Genomic DNA, 18,964 nt, shown 5'->3' on the forward strand with positions numbered 1-18,964 from the left:
TTCACCGAGGTAGCCGGCTAGCTCAGTCGGTAGAGCGTCAGACTCTTAATCCCAGGGTCGTGGGTTCGAGCCAGACGCTGGGCGGAACGGAATTTTGTTCCGCTGCAAGTGTAAATTACCGTTTTTCTGATTAACGAGATTTAATGGAAATAGCAACTTTAAACTTTGCCTACGTCTCTGTCAGTCGCAAGGAAGCTGTATTTGAAGGTGAAGGTGATTTTGTAGACATGTGTGAAAGACATGTTCTGAAATGCAAGTGTTGTTGTTTGGAGAGCACATCGGTTACGTGTCAGATGTGTAGTCAAGCAGTAATTTGTCGCCATAGCTGCAAATATTAGCCGGTAATATGAAGTGTTGTCAGCTAAAGTCTGATGATGCAGACGACCGCAAGGACGAAGTACCCAAGAGTACCGCTAGGCCGCGCCTCTTTAGCTCAGTGGTAGAGCACTGGTCTAATAAACCAGCGGTCGTAAGTTCCATCCTCACAGGAGAAAGATGAATTTTGGAAATCAGTTGCGCGTCGTGGCCGTATAGCAAACAGTACCTGTGATGACGAACAATTAGCGACAGGCGTTTTTTTAAGAATCACTCTCAGATGCGATTAAGGCGAATGGCGCAGATAAAGCATTTGCCAAAGCGGTACAGCATAAGGTGGGACGAGGCAGTCTGAATTACATTTTATAGATGTATTTCTCACATATCTCAGAGCCTCTCGCGATATTCGTCGTCGTCGTCGTCGTCGTCGTCGTCGTCGTCGTCGTCGCCGCCGCCGCCGCCGCTTCTGCAGAAGTAGCAAATGGCAATCGTAGCAAATGCGGCGAGGGACGCCCTGCCTTCGATTCCGAATGCACAAAGTGTGTGGTCTTGTTTCACAGTCTATATTTGGTCGGTCTCGTCAGAGGTTGAATGTAACGAATGGGTGGGAAAGAGCAAGGGGCAGCGGCTGTGTAGAACGAAAACACAAATCCTCAGGGGTGTGAGCGTTTCGAGATGAGTCGTATACATGTAAATGTTGGTCGTCAGTGACCGTGTGGCCTAATGGATAAGGCGTCGGACTTCGGATCTGAAGATTACAGGTTCGAATGCTGTCACGCTTGTGTTTTTCCAGTTCTGAAAAAGAAACATAACGTTTTAATGTAGCAATTGAGCAGTACGAAACCGTCTGAATGTTGCTGTTGACCATTTTTTGCTTGGAGATGCTCTTGAGCTTGAAACACACACAACAAGACCGGTGTTAACTAGCGAAATGGTCGGCAGAGTGCCGACACAGCGAGTTTTGACTATCACTTGCACATCTAAAACAACGTCGGAAAGTAACTCGTTCGGCTTTTGAGTCACATAAAGTATGTGCGTTAATTTTGACGCCACTAGCTCTGCATGTTGTCATGCAATTTCTTTACCTCTCAGAAATGATTATGACATAAAAGTGAAGTACGTGACGAGTGTGACGTTAGGAAAACATTAGGCATCATGGAGAGATTCTGTATGGGACCACCCAACACAAACGAGTACTGTGTGACGTGCTACCCGGCAGTTATTCACCGAGGTAGCCGGCTAGCTCAGTCGGTAGAGCGTCAGACTCTTAATCCCAGGGTCGTGGGTTCGAGCCAGACGCTGGGCGGAACGGAATTTTGTTCCGCTGCAAGTGTAAATTACCGTTTTTCTGATTAACGAGATTTAATGGAAATAGCAACTTTAAACTTTGCCTACGTCTCTGTCAGTCGCAAGGAAGCTGTATTTGAAGGTGAAGGTGATTTTGTAGACATGTGTGAAAGACATGTTCTGAAATGCAAGTGTTGTTGTTTGGAGAGCACATCGGTTACGTGTCAGATGTGGAGTCAAGCAGTAATTTGTCGCCATAGCTGCAAATATTAGCCGGTAATATGAAGTGTTGTCAGCTAAAGTCTGATGATGCAGACGACCGTAAGGACGAAGTACCCAAGAGTACCGCTAGGCCGCGCCTCTTTAGCTCAGTGGTAGAGCACTGGTCTAATAAACCAGCGGTCGTAAGTTCCATCCTCACAGGAGAAAGATGAATTTTGGAAATCAGTTGCGCGTCGTGGCCGTATAGCAAACAGTACCTGTGATGACGAACAATTAGCGACAGGCGTTTTTTTAAGAATCACTCTCAGATGCGATTAAGGCGAATGGCGCAGATAAAGCATTTGCCAAAGCGGTACAGCATAAGGTGGGACGAGGCAGTCTGAATTACATTTTATAGATGTATTTCTCACATATCTCAGAGCCTCTCGCGATATTCGTCGTCGTCGTCGCCGCCGCCGCCGCTTCTGCAGAAGTAGCAAATGGCAATCGTAGCAAATGCGGCGAGGGACGCCCTGCCTTCGATTCCGAATGCACAAAGTGTGTGGTCTTGTTTCACAGTCTATATTTGGTCGGTCTCGTCAGAGGTTGAATGTAACGAATGGGTGGGAAAGAGCAAGGGGCAGCGGCTGTGTAGAACGAAAACACAAATCCTCAGGGGTGTGAGCGTTTCGAGATGAGTCGTATACATGTAAATGTTGGTCGTCAGTGACCGTGTGGCCTAATGGATAAGGCGTCGGACTTCGGATCTGAAGATTACAGGTTCGAATGCTGTCACGCTTGTGTTTTTCCAGTTCTGAAAAAGAAACATAACGTTTTAATGTAGCAATTGAGCAGTACGAAACCGTCTGAATGTTGCTGTTGACCATTTTTTGCTTGGAGATGCTCTTGAGCTTGAAACACACACAACAAGACCGGTGTTAACTAGCGAAATGGTCGGCAGAGTGCCGACACAGCGAGTTTTGACTATCACTTGCACATCTAAAACAACGTCGGAAAGTAACTCGTTCGGCTTTTGAGTCACATAAAGTATGTGCGTTAATTTTGACGCCACTAGCTCTGCATGTTGTCATGCAATTTCTTTACCTCTCAGAAATGATTATGACATAAAAGTGAAGTACGTGACGAGTGTGACGTTAGGAAAACATTAGGCATCATGGAGAGATTCTGTATGGGACCACCCAACACAAACGAGTACTGTGTGACGTGCTACCCGGCAGTTATTCACCGAGGTAGCCGGCTAGCTCAGTCGGTAGAGCGTCAGACTCTTAATCCCAGGGTCGTGGGTTCGAGCCAGACGCTGGGCGGAACGGAATTTTGTTCCGCTGCAAGTGTAAATTACCGTTTTTCTGATTAACGAGATTTAATGGAAATAGCAACTTTAAACTTTGCCTACGTCTCTGTCAGTCGCAAGGAAGCTGTATTTGAAGGTGAAGGTGATTTTGTAGACATGTGTGAAAGACATGTTCTGAAATGCAAGTGTTGTTGTTTGGAGAGCACATCGGTTACGTGTCAGATGTGTAGTCAAGCAGTAATTTGTCGCCATAGCTGCAAATATTAGCCGGTAATATGAAGTGTTGTCAGCTAAAGTCTGATGATGCAGACGACCGCAAGGACGAAGTACCCAAGAGTACCGCTAGGCCGCGCCTCTTTAGCTCAGTGGTAGAGCACTGGTCTAATAAACCAGCGGTCGTAAGTTCCATCCTCACAGGAGAAAGATGAATTTTGGAAATCAGTTGCGCGTCGTGGCCGTATAGCAAACAGTACCTGTGATGACGAACAATTAGCGACAGGCGTTTTTTTAAGAATCACTCTCAGATGCGATTAAGGCGAATGGCGCAGATAAAGCATTTGCCAAAGCGGTACAGCATAAGGTGGGACGAGGCAGTCTGAATTACATTTTATAGATGTATTTCTCACATATCTCAGAGCCTCTCGCGATATTCGTCGTCGTCGTCGTCGTCGTCGTCGTCGTCGTCGTCGACGCCGCCGCCGCCGCCGCTTCTGCAGAAGTAGCAAATGGCAATCGTAGCAAATGCGGCGAGGGACGCCCTGCCTTCGATTCCGAATGCACAAAGTGTGTGGTCTTGTTTCACAGTCTATATTTGGTCGGTCTCGTCAGAGGTTGAATGTAACGAATGGGTGGGAAAGAGCAAGGGGCAGCGGCTGTGTAGAACGAAAACACAAATCCTCAGGGGTGTGAGCGTTTCGAGATGAGTCGTATACATGTAAATGTTGGTCGTCAGTGACCGTGTGGCCTAATGGAAAAGGCGTCGGACTTCGGATCTGAAGATTACAGGTTCGAATGCTGTCACGCTTGTGTTTTTCCAGTTCTGAAAAAGAAACATAACGTTTTAATGTAGCAATTGAGCAGTACGAAACCGTCTGAATGTTGCTGTTGACCATTTTTTGCTTGGAGATGCTCTTGAGCTTGAAACACACACAACATGACCGGTGTTAACTAGCGAAATGGTCGGCAGAGTGCCGACACAGCGAGTTTTGACTATCACTTGCACATCTAAAACAACGTCGGAAAGTAACTCGTTCGGCTTTTGAGTCACATAAAGTATGTGCGTTAATTTTGACGCCACTAGCTCTGCATGTTGTCATGCAATTTCTTTACCTCTCAGAAATGATTATGACATAAAAGTGAAGTACGTGACGAGTGTGACGTTAGGAAAACATTAGGCATCATGGAGAGATTCTGTATGGGACCACCCAACACAAACGAGTACTGTGTGACGTGCTACCCGGCAGTTATTCACCGAGGTAGCCGGCTAGCTCAGTCGGTAGAGCGTCAGACTCTTAATCCCAGGGTCGTGGGTTCGAGCCAGACGCTGGGCGGAACGGAATTTTGTTCCGCTGCAAGTGTAAATTACCGTTTTTCTGATTAACGAGATTTAATGGAAATAGCAACTTTAAACTTTGCCTACGTCTCTGTCAGTCGCAAGGAAGCTGTATTTGAAGGTGAAGGTGATTTTGTAGACATGTGTGAAAGACATGTTCTGAAATGCAAGTGTTGTTGTTTGGAGAGCACATCGGTTACGTGTCAGATGTGTAGTCAAGCAGTAATTTGTCGCCATAGCTGCAAATATTAGCGGGTAATATGAAGTGTTGTCAGCTAAAGTCTGATGATGCAGACGACCGTAAGGACGAAGTACCCAAGAGTACCGCTAGGCCGCGCCTCTTTAGCTCAGTGGTAGAGCACTGGTCTAATAAACAAGCGGTCGTAAGTTCCATCCTCACAGGAGAAAGATGAATTTTGGAAATCAGTTGCGCGTCGTGGCCGTATAGCAAACAGTACCTGTGATGACGAACAATTAGCGACAGGCGTTTTTTTAAGAATCACTCTCAGATGCGATTAAGGCGAATGGCGCAGATAAAGCATTTGCCAAAGCGGTACAGCATAAGGTGGGACGAGGCAGTCTGAATTACATTTTATAGATGTATTTCTCACATATCTCAGAGCCTCTCGCGATATTCGTCGTCGACGTCGTCGTCGTCGTCGTCGTCGTCGTCGTCGTCGTCGTCGCCGCCGCCGCCGCTTCTGCAGAAGTAGCAAATGGCAATCGTAGCAAATGCGGCGAGGGACGCCCTGCCTTCGATTCCGAATGCACAAAGTGTGTGGTCTTGTTTCACAGTCTATATTTGGTCGGTCTCGTCAGAGGTTGAATGTAACGAATGGGTGGGAAAGAGCAAGGGGCAGCGGCTGTGTAGAACGAAAACACAAATCCTCAGGGGTGTGAGCGTTTCGAGATGAGTCGTATACATGTAAGTGTTGGTCGTCAGTGACCGTGTGGCCTAATGGATAAGGCGTCGGACTTCGGATCTGAAGATTACAGGTTCGAATGCTGTCACGCTTGTGTTTTTCCAGTTCTGAAAAAGAAACATAACGTTTTAATGTAGCAATTGAGCAGTACGAAACCGTCTGAATGTTGCTGTTGACCATTTTTTGCTTGGAGATGCTCTTGAGCTTGAAACACACACAACAAGACCGGTGTTAACTAGCGAAATGGTCGGCAGAGTGCCGACACAGCGAGTTTTGACTATCACTTGCACATCTAAAACAACGTCGGAAAGTAACTCGTTCGGCTTTTGAGTCACATAAAGTATGTGCGTTAATTTTGACGCCACTAGCTCTGCATGTTGTCATGCAATTTCTTTACCTCTCAGAAATGATTATGACATAAAAGTGAAGTACGTGACGAGTGTGACGTTAGGAAAACATTAGGCATCATGGAGAGATTCTGTATGGGACCACCCAACACAAACGAGTACTGTGTGACGTGCTACCCGGCAGTTATTCACCGAGGTAGCCGGCTAGCTCAGTCGGTAGAGCGTCAGACTCTTAATCCCAGGGTCGTGGGTTCGAGCCAGACGCTGGGCGGAACGGAATTTTGTTCCGCTGCAAGTGTAAATTACCGTTTTTCTGATTAACGAGATTTAATGGAAATAGCAACTTTAAACTTTGCCTACGTCTCTGTCAGTCGCAAGGAAGCTGTATTTGAAGGTGAAGGTGATTTTGTAGACATGTGTGAAAGACATGTTCTGAAATGCAAGTGTTGTTGTTTGGAGAGCACATCGGTTACGTGTCAGATGTGTAGTCAAGCAGTAATTTGTCGCCATAGCTGCAAATATTAGCCGGTAATATGAAGTGTTGTCAGCTAAAGTCTGATGATGCAGACGACCGTAAGGACGAAGTACCCAAGAGTACCGCTAGGCCGCGCCTCTTTAGCTCAGTGGTAGAGCACTGGTCTAATAAACCAGCGGTCGTAAGTTCCATCCTCACAGGAGAAAGATGAATTTTGGAAATCAGTTGCGCGTCGTGGCCGTATAGCAAACAGTACCTGTGATGACGAACAATTAGCGACAGGCGTTTTTTTAAGAATCACTCTCAGATGCGATTAAGGCGAATGGCGCAGATAAAGCATTTGCCAAAGCGGTACAGCATAAGGTGGGACGAGGCAGTCTGAATTACATTTTATAGATGTATTTCTCACATATCTCAGAGCCTCTCGCGATATTCGTCGTCGTCGTCGTCGTCGTCGTCGTCGCCGCCGCCGCCGCTTCTGCAGAAGTAGCAAATGGCAATCGTAGCAAATGCGGCGAGGGACGCCCTGCCTTCGATTCCGAATGCACAAAGTGTGTGGTCTTGTTTCACAGTCTATATTTGGTCGGTCTCGTCAGAGGTTGAATGTAACGAATGGGTGGGAAAGAGCAAGGGGCAGCGGCTGTGTAGAACGAAAACACAAATCCTCAGGGGTGTGAGCGTTTCGAGATGAGTCGTATACATGTAAATGTTGGTCGTCAGTGACCGTGTGGCCTAATGGATAAGGCGTCGGACTTCGGATCTGAAGATTACAGGTTCGAATGCTGTCACGCTTGTGTTTTTCCAGTTCTGAAAAAGAAACATAACGTTTTAATGTAGCAATTGAGCAGTACGAAACCGTCTGAATGTTGCTGTTGACCATTTTTTGCTTGGAGATGCTCTTGAGCTTGAAACACACACAACAAGACCGGTGTTAACTAGCGAAATGGTCGGCAGAGTGCCGACACAGCGAGTTTTGACTATCACTTGCACATCTAAAACAACGTCGGAAAGTAACTCGTTCGGCTTTTGAGTCACATAAAGTATGTGCGTTAATTTTGACGCCACTAGCTCTGCATGTTGTCATGCAATTTCTTTACCTCTCAGAAATGATTATGACATAAAAGTGAAGTACGTGACGAGTGTGACGTTAGGAAAACATTAGGCATCATGGAGAGATTCTGTATGGGACCACCCAACACAAACGAGTACTGTGTGACGTGCTACCCGGCAGTTATTCACCGAGGTAGCCGGCTAGCTCAGTCGGTAGAGCGTCAGACTCTTAATCCCAGGGTCGTGGGTTCGAGCCAGACGCTGGGCGGAACGGAATTTTGTTCCGCTGCAAGTGTAAATTACCGTTTTTCTGATTAACGAGATTTAATGGAAATAGCAACTTTAAACTTTGCCTACGTCTCTGTCAGTCGCAAGGAAGCTGTATTTGAAGGTGAAGGTGATTTTGTAGACATGTGTGAAAGACATGTTCTGAAATGCAAGTGTTGTTGTTTGGAGAGCACATCGGTTACGTGTCAGATGTGTAGTCAAGCAGTAATTTGTCGCCATAGCTGCAAATATTAGCCGGTAATATGAAGTGTTGTCAGCTAAAGTCTGATGATGCAGACGACCGTAAGGACGAAGTACCCAAGAGTACCGCTAGGCCGCGCCTCTTTAGCTCAGTGGTAGAGCACTGGTCTAATAAACCAGCGGTCGTAAGTTCCATCCTCACAGGAGAAAGATGAATTTTGGAAATCAGTTGCGCGTCGTGGCCGTATAGCAAACAGTACCTGTGATGACGAACAATTAGCGACAGGCGTTTTTTTAAGAATCACTCTCAGATGCGATTAAGGCGAATGGCGCAGATAAAGCATTTGCCAAAGCGGTACAGCATAAGGTGGGACGAGGCAGTCTGAATTACATTTTATAGATGTATTTCTCACATATCTCAGAGCCTCTCGCGATATTCGTCGTCGTCGTCGTCGTCGTCGTCGTCGTCGTCGTCGTCGTCGTCGCCGCCGCCGCCGCCGCTTCTGCAGAAGTAGCAAATGGCAATCGTAGCAAATGCGGCGAGGGACGCCCTGCCTTCGATTCCGAATGCACAAAGTGTGTGGTCTTGTTTCACAGTCTATATTTGGTCGGTCTCGTCAGAGGTTGAATGTAACGAATGGGTGGGAAAGAGCAAGGGGCAGCGGCTGTGTAGAACGAAAACACAAATCCTCAGGGGTGTGAGCGTTTCGAGATGAGTCGTATACATGTAAATGTTGGTCGTCAGTGACCGTGTGGCCTAATGGATAAGGCGTCGGACTTCGGATCTGAAGATTACAGGTTCGAATGCTGTCACGCTTGTGTTTTTCCAGTTCTGAAAAAGAAACATAACGTTTTAATGTAGCAATTGAGCAGTACGAAACCGTCTGAATGTTGCTGTTGACCATTTTTTGCTTGGAGATGCTCTTGAGCTTGAAACACACACAACAAGACCGGTGTTAACTAGCGAAATGGTCGGCAGAGTGCCGACACAGCGAGTTTTGACTATCACTTGCACATCTAAAACAACGTCGGAAAGTAACTCGTTCGGCTTTTGAGTCACATAAAGTATGTGCGTTAATTTTGACGCCACTAGCTCTGCATGTTGTCATGCAATTTCTTTACCTCTCAGAAATGATTATGACATAAAAGTGAAGTACGTGACGAGTGTGACGTTAGGAAAACATTAGGCATCATGGAGAGATTCTGTATGGGACCACCCAACACAAACGAGTACTGTGTGACGTGCTACCCGGCAGTTATTCACCGAGGTAGCCGGCTAGCTCAGTCGGTAGAGCGTCAGACTCTTAATCCCAGGGTCGTGGGTTCGAGCCAGACGCTGGGCGGAACGGAATTTTGTTCCGCTGCAAGTGTAAATTACCGTTTTTCTGATTAACGAGATTTAATGGAAATAGCAACTTTAAACTTTGCCTACGTCTCTGTCAGTCGCAAGGAAGCTGTATTTGAAGGTGAAGGTGATTTTGTAGACATGTGTGAAAGACATGTTCTGAAATGCAAGTGTTGTTGTTTGGAGAGCACATCGGTTACGTGTCAGATGTGTAGTCAAGCAGTAATTTGTCGCCATAGCTGCAAATATTAGCCGGTAATATGAAGTGTTGTCAGCTAAAGTCTGATGATGCAGACGACCGTAAGGACGAAGTACCCAAGAGTACCGCTAGGCCGCGCCTCTTTAGCTCAGTGGTAGAGCACTGGTCTAATAAACCAGCGGTCGTAAGTTCCATCCTCACAGGAGAAAGATGAATTTTGGAAATCAGTTGCGCGTCGTGGCCGTATAGCAAACAGTACCTGTGATGACGAACAATTAGCGACAGGCGTTTTTTTAAGAATCACTCTCAGATGCGATTAAGGCGAATGGCGCAGATAAAGCATTTGCCAAAGCGGTACAGCATAAGGTGGGACGAGGCAGTCTGAATTACATTTTATAGATGTATTTCTCACATATCTCAGAGCCTCTCGCGATATTCGTCGTCGTCGTCGTCGTCGTCGTCGTCGTCGTCGTCGCCGCCGCCGCCGCTTCTGCAGAAGTAGCAAATGGCAATCGTAGCAAATGCGGCGAGGGACGCCCTGCCTTCGATTCCGAATGCACAAAGTGTGTGGTCTTGTTTCACAGTCTATATTTGGTCGGTCTCGTCAGAGGTTGAATGTAACGAATGGGTGGGAAAGAGCAAGGGGCAGCGGCTGTGTAGAACGAAAACACAAATCCTCAGGGGTGTGAGCGTTTCGAGATGAGTCGTATACATGTAAATGTTGGTCGTCAGTGACCGTGTGGCCTAATGGATAAGGCGTCGGACTTCGGATCTGAAGATTACAGGTTCGAATGCTGTCACGCTTGTGTTTTTCCAGTTCTGAAAAAGAAACATAACGTTTTAATGTAGCAATTGAGCAGTACGAAACCGTCTGAATGTTGCTGTTGACCATTTTTTGCTTGGAGATGCTCTTGAGCTTGAAACACACACAACAAGACCGGTGTTAACTAGCGAAATGGTCGGCAGAGTGCCGACACAGCGAGTTTTGACTATCACTTGCACATCTAAAACAACGTCGGAAAGTAACTCGTTCGGCTTTTGAGTCACATAAAGTATGTGCGTTAATTTTGACGCCACTAGCTCTGCATGTTGTCATGCAATTTCTTTACCTCTCAGAAATGATTATGACATAAAAGTGAAGTACGTGACGAGTGTGACGTTAGGAAAACATTAGGCATCATGGAGAGATTCTGTATGGGACCACCCAACACAAACGAGTACTGTGTGACGTGCTACCCGGCAGTTATTCACCGAGGTAGCCGGCTAGCTCAGTCGGTAGAGCGTCAGACTCTTAATCCCAGGGTCGTGGGTTCGAGCCAGACGCTGGGCGGAACGGAATTTTGTTCCGCTGCAAGTGTAAATTACCGTTTTTCTGATTAACGAGATTTAATGGAAATAGCAACTTTAAACTTTGCCTACGTCTCTGTCAGTCGCAAGGAAGCTGTATTTGAAGGTGAAGGTGATTTTGTAGACATGTGTGAAAGACATGTTCTGAAATGCAAGTGTTGTTGTTTGGAGAGCACATCGGTTACGTGTCAGATGTGTAGTCAAGCAGTAATTTGTCGCCATAGCTGCAAATATTAGCCGGTAATATGAAGTGTTGTCAGCTAAAGTCTGATGATGCAGACGACCGTAAGGACGAAGTACCCAAGAGTACCGCTAGGCCGCGCCTCTTTAGCTCAGTGGTAGAGCACTGGTCTAATAAACCAGCGGTCGTAAGTTCCATCCTCACAGGAGAAAGATGAATTTTGGAAATCAGTTGCGCGTCGTGGCCGTATAGCAAACAGTACCTGTGATGACGAACAATTAGCGACAGGCGTTTTTTTAAGAATCACTCTCAGATGCGATTAAGGCGAATGGCGCAGATAAAGCATTTGCCAAAGCGGTACAGCATAAGGTGGGACGAGGCAGTCTGAATTACATTTTATAGATGTATTTCTCACATATCTCAGAGCCTCTCGCGATATTCGTCGTCGTCGTCGTCGTCGTCGTCGTCGCCGCCGCCGCCGCCGCTTCTGCAGAAGTAGCAAATGGCAATCGTAGCAAATGCGGCGAGGGACGCCCTGCCTTCGATTCCGAATGCACAAAGTGTGTGGTCTTGTTTCACAGTCTATATTTGGTCGGTCTCGTCAGAGGTTGAATGTAACGAATGGGTGGGAAAGAGCAAGGGGCAGCGGCTGTGTAGAACGAAAACACAAATCCTCAGGGGTGTGAGCGTTTCGAGATGAGTCGTATACATGTAAATGTTGGTCGTCAGTGACCGTGTGGCCTAATGGATAAGGCGTCGGACTTCGGATCTGAAGATTACAGGTTCGAATGCTGTCACGCTTGTGTTTTTTCCAGTTCTGAAAAAGAAACATAACGTTTTAATGTAGCAATTGAGCAGTACGAAACCGTCTGAATGTTGCTGTTGACCATTTTTTGCTTGGAGATGCTCTTGAGCTTGAAACACACACAACAAGACCGGTGTTAACTAGCGAAATGGTCGGCAGAGTGCCGACACAGCGAGTTTTGACTATCACTTGCACATCTAAAACAACGTCGGAAAGTAACTCGTTCGGCTTTTGAGTCACATAAAGTATGTGCGTTAATTTTGACGCCACTAGCTCTGCATGTTGTCATGCAATTTCTTTACCTCTCAGAAATGATTATGACATAAAAGTGAAGTACGTGACGAGTGTGACGTTAGGAAAACATTAGGCATCATGGAGAGATTCTGTATGGGACCACCCAACACAAACGAGTACTGTGTGACGTGCTACCCGGCAGTTATTCACCGAGGTAGCCGGCTAGCTCAGTCGGTAGAGCGTCAGACTCTTAATCCCAGGGTCGTGGGTTCGAGCCAGACGCTGGGCGGAACGGAATTTTGTTCCGCTGCAAGTGTAAATTACCGTTTTTCTGATTAACGAGATTTAATGGAAATAGCAACTTTAAACTTTGCCTACGTCTCTGTCAGTCGCAAGGAAGCTGTATTTGAAGGTGAAGGTGATTTTGTAGACATGTGTGAAAGACATGTTCTGAAATGCAAGTGTTGTTGTTTGGAGAGCACATCGGTTACGTGTCAGATGTGGAGTCAAGCAGTAATTTGTCGCCATAGCTGCAAATATTAGCCGGTAATATGAAGTGTTGTCAGCTAAAGTCTGATGATGCAGACGACCGTAAGGACGAAGTACCCAAGAGTACCGCTAGGCCGCGCCTCTTTAGCTCAGTGGTAGAGCACTGGTCTAATAAACCAGCGGTCGTAAGTTCCATCCTCACAGGAGAAAGATGAATTTTGGAAATCAGTTGCGCGTCGTGCCGTATAGCAAACAGTACCTGTGATGACGAACAATTAGCGACAGGCGTTTTTTTTAAGAATCACTCCTCAGATGCGATTAAGGCGAATGCGCAGATAAAGCATTTGCCAAAGCTGTACAGCATAAGGTGGGACGAGGCAGTCTGAATTACATTTTATAGATGTATTTCTCACATATCTCAGAGCCTCTCGCGATATTCGTCGTCGTCGTCGTCGTCGTCGTCGTCGTCGTCGTCGCCGCCGCCGCTTCTGCAGAAGTAGCAAATGGCAATCGTAGCAAATGCGGCGAGGGACGCCCTGCCTCGATTCCGAATGCACAAAGTGTGTGGTCTTGTTTCACAGTCTATATTTGGTCGGTCTCGTCAGAGGTTGAATGTAACGAATGGGTGGGAAAGAGCAAGGGGCAGCGGCTGTGTAGAACGAAAACACAAATCCTCAGGGGTGTGAGCGTTTCGAGATGAGTCGTATACATGTAAATGTTGGTCGTCAGTGACCGTGTGGCCTAATGGAAAAGGCGTCGGACTTCGGATCTGAAGATTACAGGTTCGAATGCTGTCACGCTTGTGTTTTTCCAGTTCTGAAAAAGAAACAAACGTTTTAATGTAGCAATTGAGCAGTACGAAACCGTCTTGAATGTGCTGTTGACCATTTTTGGGCTTGGAGATGCTCTTGAGCTTGAAACACACACAACAAGACCGGTGTTAACTAGCGAAATGGGTCGCAGAGTGCCGACACAGCGAGTTTTGACTATCACTTGCACATCTAAAACAACGTCGGAAAGTAACTCGTTCGGCTTTTGAGTCACATAAAGTATGTGCGTTAATTTTGACGCCACTAGCTCTGCATGTTGTCATGCAATTTCTTTACCTCTCAGAAATGATTATGACATAAAAGTGAAGTACGTGACGAGTGTGACGTTAGGAAAACATTAGGCATCATGGAGAGATTCTGTATGGGACCACCCAACACAAACGAGTACTGTGTGACGTGCTACCCGGCAGTTATTCACCGAGGTAGCCGGCTAGCTCAGTCGGTAGAGCGTCAGACTCTTAATCCCAGGGTCGTGGGTTCGAGCCAGACGCTGGGCGGAACGGAATTTGTTCCGCTGCAAGTGTAAATTACCGTTTTTCTGATTAACGAGATTTAATGGAAATAGCAACTTTAAACTTTGCCTACGTCTCTGTCAGTCGCAAGGAAGCTGTATTTGAAGGTGAAGGTGATTTTGTAGACATGTGTGAAAGACATGTTCTGAAATGCAAGTGTTGTTGTTTGGAGAGCACATCGGTTACGTGTCAGATGTGTAGTCAAGCAGTAATTTGTCGCCATAGCTGCAAATATTAGCGGGTAATATGAAGTGTTGTCAGCTAAAGTCTGATGATGCAGACGACCGTAAGGACGAAGTACCCAAGAGTACCGCTAGGCCGCGCCTCTTTAGCTCAGTGGTAGAGCACTGGTCTAATAAACCAGCGGTCGTAAGTTCCATCCTCACAGGAGAAAGATGAATTTTGGAATCAGTTGCGCGTCGTGGCCGTATAGCAAACAGTACCTGTGATGACGAACAATTAGCGACAGGCGTTTTTTTAAGAATCACTCTCAGATGCGATTAAGGCGAATGGCGCAGATAAAGCATTTGCCAAAGCGGTACAGCATAAGGTGGGACGAGGCAGTCTGAATTACATTTTATAGATGTATTTCTCACATATCTCAGAGCCTCTCGCGATATTCGTCGTCGTCGTCGTCGTCGTCGTCGTCGTCGTCGTCGTCGTCGTCGCCGCCGCCGCCGCTTCTGCAGAAGTAGCAAATGGCAATCGTAGCAAATGCGGCGAGGGACGCCCTGCCTTCGATTCCGAATGCACAAAGTGTGTGGTCTTGTTTCACAGTCTATATTTGGTCGGTCTCGTCAGAGGTTGAATGTAACGAATGGGTGGGAAAGAGCAAGGGGCAGCGGCTGTGTAGAACGAAAACACAAATCCTCAGGGGTGTGTGAGCGTTTCGAGATGAGTCGTATACATGTAAATGTTGGTCGTCAGTGACCGTGTGGCCTAATGGATAAGGCGTCGGACTTCGGATCTGAAGATTACAGGTTCGAATGCTGTCACGCTTGTGTTTTTCCAGTTCTGAAAAGAAACATAACGTTTTAATGTAGCAATTGAGCAGTACGAAACCGTCTGAATGTTGCTGTTGACCATTTTTTGCTTGGAGATGCTCTTGAGCTTGAAACACACACAACAGACCGGTGTTAACTAGCGAAGATGGTCGGCAGGGAGTGCCGACACAGCGAGTTTTGACTATCACTTGCACATCTAAAACAACGTCGGAAAGTAACTCGTTCGGCTTTTGAGTCACATAAAGTATGTGCGTTAATTTTGACGCCACTAGCTCTGCATGTTGTCATGCAATTTCTTTACCTCTCAGAATGATTATGACATAAAAGTGAAGTACGTGACGAGTGTGACGTTAGGAAAACATTAGGCATCATGGAGAGATTCTGTATGGGACCACCCAACACAAACGAGTACTGTGTGACGTGCTACCCGGCAGTTATTCACCGAGGTAGCCGGCTAGCTCAGTCGGTAGAGCGTCAGACTCTTAATCCCAGGGTCGTGGGTTCGAGCCAGACGCTGGGCGGAACGGAATTTTGTTCCGCTGCAAGTGTAAATTACCGTTTTTCTGATTAACGAGATTTAATGGAAATAGCAACTTAAACTTTGCCTACGTCTCTGTCAGTCGCAAGGAAGCTGTATTTGAAGGTGAAGGTGATTTTGTAGACATGTGTGAAAGACATGTCTGAAATGCAAGTGTTGTTGTTTGGAGAGCACATCGGTTACGTGTCAGATGTGTAGTCAAGCAGTAATTTGTCGCCATAGCTGCAAATATTAGCCGGTATATGAAGTGTTGTCAGCTAAAGTCTGATGATGCAGACGACCGTAAGGACGAAGTACCCAAGAGTACCGCTAGGCCGCGCCTCTTTAGCTCAGTGGTAGAGCACTGGTCTAATAAACCAGCGGTCGTAAGTTCCATCCTCACAGGAGGAAAGATGAATTTTGGAAATCAGTTGCGCGTCGTGGCCGTATAGCAAACAGTACCTGTGATGACGAACAATTAGCGACAGGCGTTTTTTTAAGAATCACTCTCAGATGCGATTAAGGCGAATGGCGCAGATAAAGCATTTGCCAAAGCGGTACAGCATAAGGTGGGACGAGGCAGTCTGAATTACATTTTATAGATGTATTTCTCACATATCTCAGAGCCTCTCGCGATATTCGTCGTCGTCGTCGTCGTCGTCGTCGTCGTCGTCGTCGTCGCCGCCGCCGCCGCCGCTTCTGCAGAAGTAGCAAATGGCAATCGTAGCAAATGCGGCGAGGGACGCCCTGCCTTCGATTCCGAATGCACAAAGTGTGTGGTCTTGTTTCACAGTCTATATTTGGTCGGTCTCGTCAGAGGTTGAATGTAACGAATGGGTGGGAAAGAGCAAGGGGCAGCGGCTGTGTAGAACGAAAACACAAATCCTCAGGGGTGGTGAGCGTTTCGAGATGAGTCGTATACATGTAAATGTTGGTCGTCAGTGACCGTGTGGCCTAATGGAAAAGGCGTCGGACTCGGATCTGAGATTACAGGTTCGAATGCTGTCACGCTTGTGTTTTTCCAGTTCTGAAAAGAAACATAACGTTTTAATGTAGCAATTGAGCAGTACGAAACCGTCTGAATGTTGCTGTTGACCATTTTTTGCTTGGAGATGCTCTTGAGCTTGAAACACACACAACAAGACCGGTGTTAACTAGCGAAATGGTCGGCAGAGTGCCGACACAGCGAGTTTTGACTATCACTTGCACATCTAAAACAACGTCGGAAAGTAACTCGTTCGGCTTTTGAGTCACATAAAGTATGTGCGTTAATTTTGACGCCACTAGCTCTGCATGTTGTCATGCAATTTCTTTACCTCTCAGAAATGATTTATGACATAAAGTGAAGTACGTGACGAGTGTGACGTTAGGAAAACATTAGGCATCATGGAGAGATTCTGTATGGGACCACCCAACACAAAACGAGTACTGTGTGACGTGCTACCCGGCAGTATTCACCGAGGTAGCCGGCTAGCTCAGTCGGTAGAGCGTCAGACTCTTAATCCCAGGGTCGTGGGTTCGAGCCAGACGCTGGGCGGAACGGAATTTTGTTCCGCTGCAAGTGTAAATTACCGTTTTCTGATTAACGAGATTTAATGGAAATAGCAACTTTAAACTTTGCCTACGTCTCTGTCAGTCGCAAGGAAGCTGTATTTGAAGGTGAAGGTGATTTTGTAGACATGTGTGAAAGACATGTTCTGAAATGCAAGTGTTGTTGTTTGGAGAGCACATCGGTTACGTGTCAGATGTGTAGTCAAGCAGTAATTTGTCGCCATAGCTGCAAATATTAGCGGTAATATGAAGTGTTGTCAGCTAAAGTCTGATGATGCAGACGACCGTAAGGACGAAGTACCCAAGAGTACCGCTAGGCGCGCCTCTTTAGCTCTAGTGGTAGAGCACTGGTCTAATAAACCAGCGGTCGTAAGTTCCATCCTCACAGGAGAAAGATGAATTTTGGAAATCAGTTGCGCGTCGTGGCCGTATAGCAAACAGTACCTGTGATGACGAACAATTAGCGACAGGCGTTTTTTTAAGAATCACTCTCAGATGCGATTAAGGCGAATGGCGCAGATAAAGCATTTGCCAAAGCGGTACAGCATAAGGTGGGACGAGGCAGTCTGAATTACATTTTATAGATGTATTTCTCACATATCTCAGAGCCTCTCGCGATATTCGTCGTCGTCGTCGTCGTCGTCGTCGTCCGTCGTCGTCGTCGTCGTCGTCGCCGCCGCCGCCGCTTCTGCAGAAGTAGCAAATGGCAATCGTAGCAAATGCGGCGAGGGACGCCCTGCCTTCGATTCCGAATGCACAAGTGTGTGGTCTTGTTTCACAGTCTATATTTGGTCGGTCTCGTCAGAGGTTGAATGTAACGAATGGGTGGGAAGAGCAAGGGGCAGCGGCTGTGTAGAACGAAAACACAAATCCTCAGGGGTGTGAGCGTTTCGAGATGAGTCGTATACATGTAAATGGTTGGTCGTCAGTGACCGTGTGGCCTAATGGATAAGGCGTCGGACTTCGGATCTGAAGATTACAGGTTCGAATGCTGTCACGCTTGTGTTTTTCCAGTTCTGAAAAAGAAACATAACGTTTTTATGTAGCAATTGAGCAGTACGAAACCGTCTGAATGTTGCTGTTGACCATTTTTGCTTGGAGATGCTCTTGAGCTTGAAACACACACAACAAGACCGGTGTTAACTAGCGAAATGGTCGGCAGAGTGCCGACACAGCGAGTTTTGACTATCACTTGCACATCTAAAACAACGTCGGAAAGTACTCGTTCGGCTTTTGAGTCACATAAAGTATGTGCGTTAATTTTGACGCCACTAGCTCTGCATGTTGTCATGCATTTTCTTTACCTCTCAGAAATGATTATGACATAAAAGTGAAGTACGTGACGAGTGTGACGTTAGGAAACATTAGGCATCATGGAGAGATTCTGTATGGGACCACCCAACACAAACGAGTACTGTGTGACGTGCTACCCGGCAGTTATTCACCGAGGTAGCCGGCTAGCTCAGTCGGTAGAGCGTCAGACTCTTAATCCCAGGGTCGTGGTTCGAGCCAGACGCTGGGCGGAACGGAATTTTGTTCGCTGCAAGTGTAAATTACCGTTTTTCTGATTAACGAGATTTAATGGAAATAGCAACTTTAAACATTGCCTACGTCTCTGTCAGTCGCAAGGAAGCTGTATTTGAAGGTGAAGGTGATTTTGTAGACATGTGTGAAAGACATGTTCTGAAATGCAAGTGTTGTTGTTTGGAGAGCACATCGGTTACGTGTCAGATGTGTAGTCAAGCAGTAATTTGTCGCCATAGCTGCAAATATTAGCGGGTAATATGAAGTGTTGTCAGCTAAAGTCTGATGATGCAGACGACCGTAAGGACGAAGTACCCAAGAGTACCGCTAGGCCGCGCCTCTTTAGCTCAGTGGTAGAGCACTGGTCTAATAAACCAGCGGTCGTAAGTTCCATCCTCACAGGAGAAAGATGAATTTTGGAAATCAGTTGCGCGTCGTGCCGTATAGCAAACAGTACCTGTGATGACGAACAATTAGCGAACACGCGATCTAGTGT

General features: G+C 46.6%; 1 non-coding gene across 1 annotated transcript; it reads left to right on the forward strand.

Moving 5' to 3' along the window:
- Window positions 1-15,732: 15,732 nt before the first annotated feature.
- Window positions 15,733-15,804, forward strand: Trnai-aau (transfer RNA isoleucine (anticodon AAU)). The gene has a single exon. It is a non-coding gene; the product is annotated as a tRNA-Ile (tRNA).
- Window positions 15,805-18,964: the final 3,160 nt, after the last annotated feature.

Source organism: Schistocerca gregaria, unplaced genomic scaffold, assembly GCF_023897955.1.
Source record: "Schistocerca gregaria isolate iqSchGreg1 unplaced genomic scaffold, iqSchGreg1.2 ptg000789l, whole genome shotgun sequence".
NCBI lineage: Eukaryota > Metazoa > Arthropoda > Insecta > Orthoptera > Acrididae > Schistocerca > Schistocerca gregaria.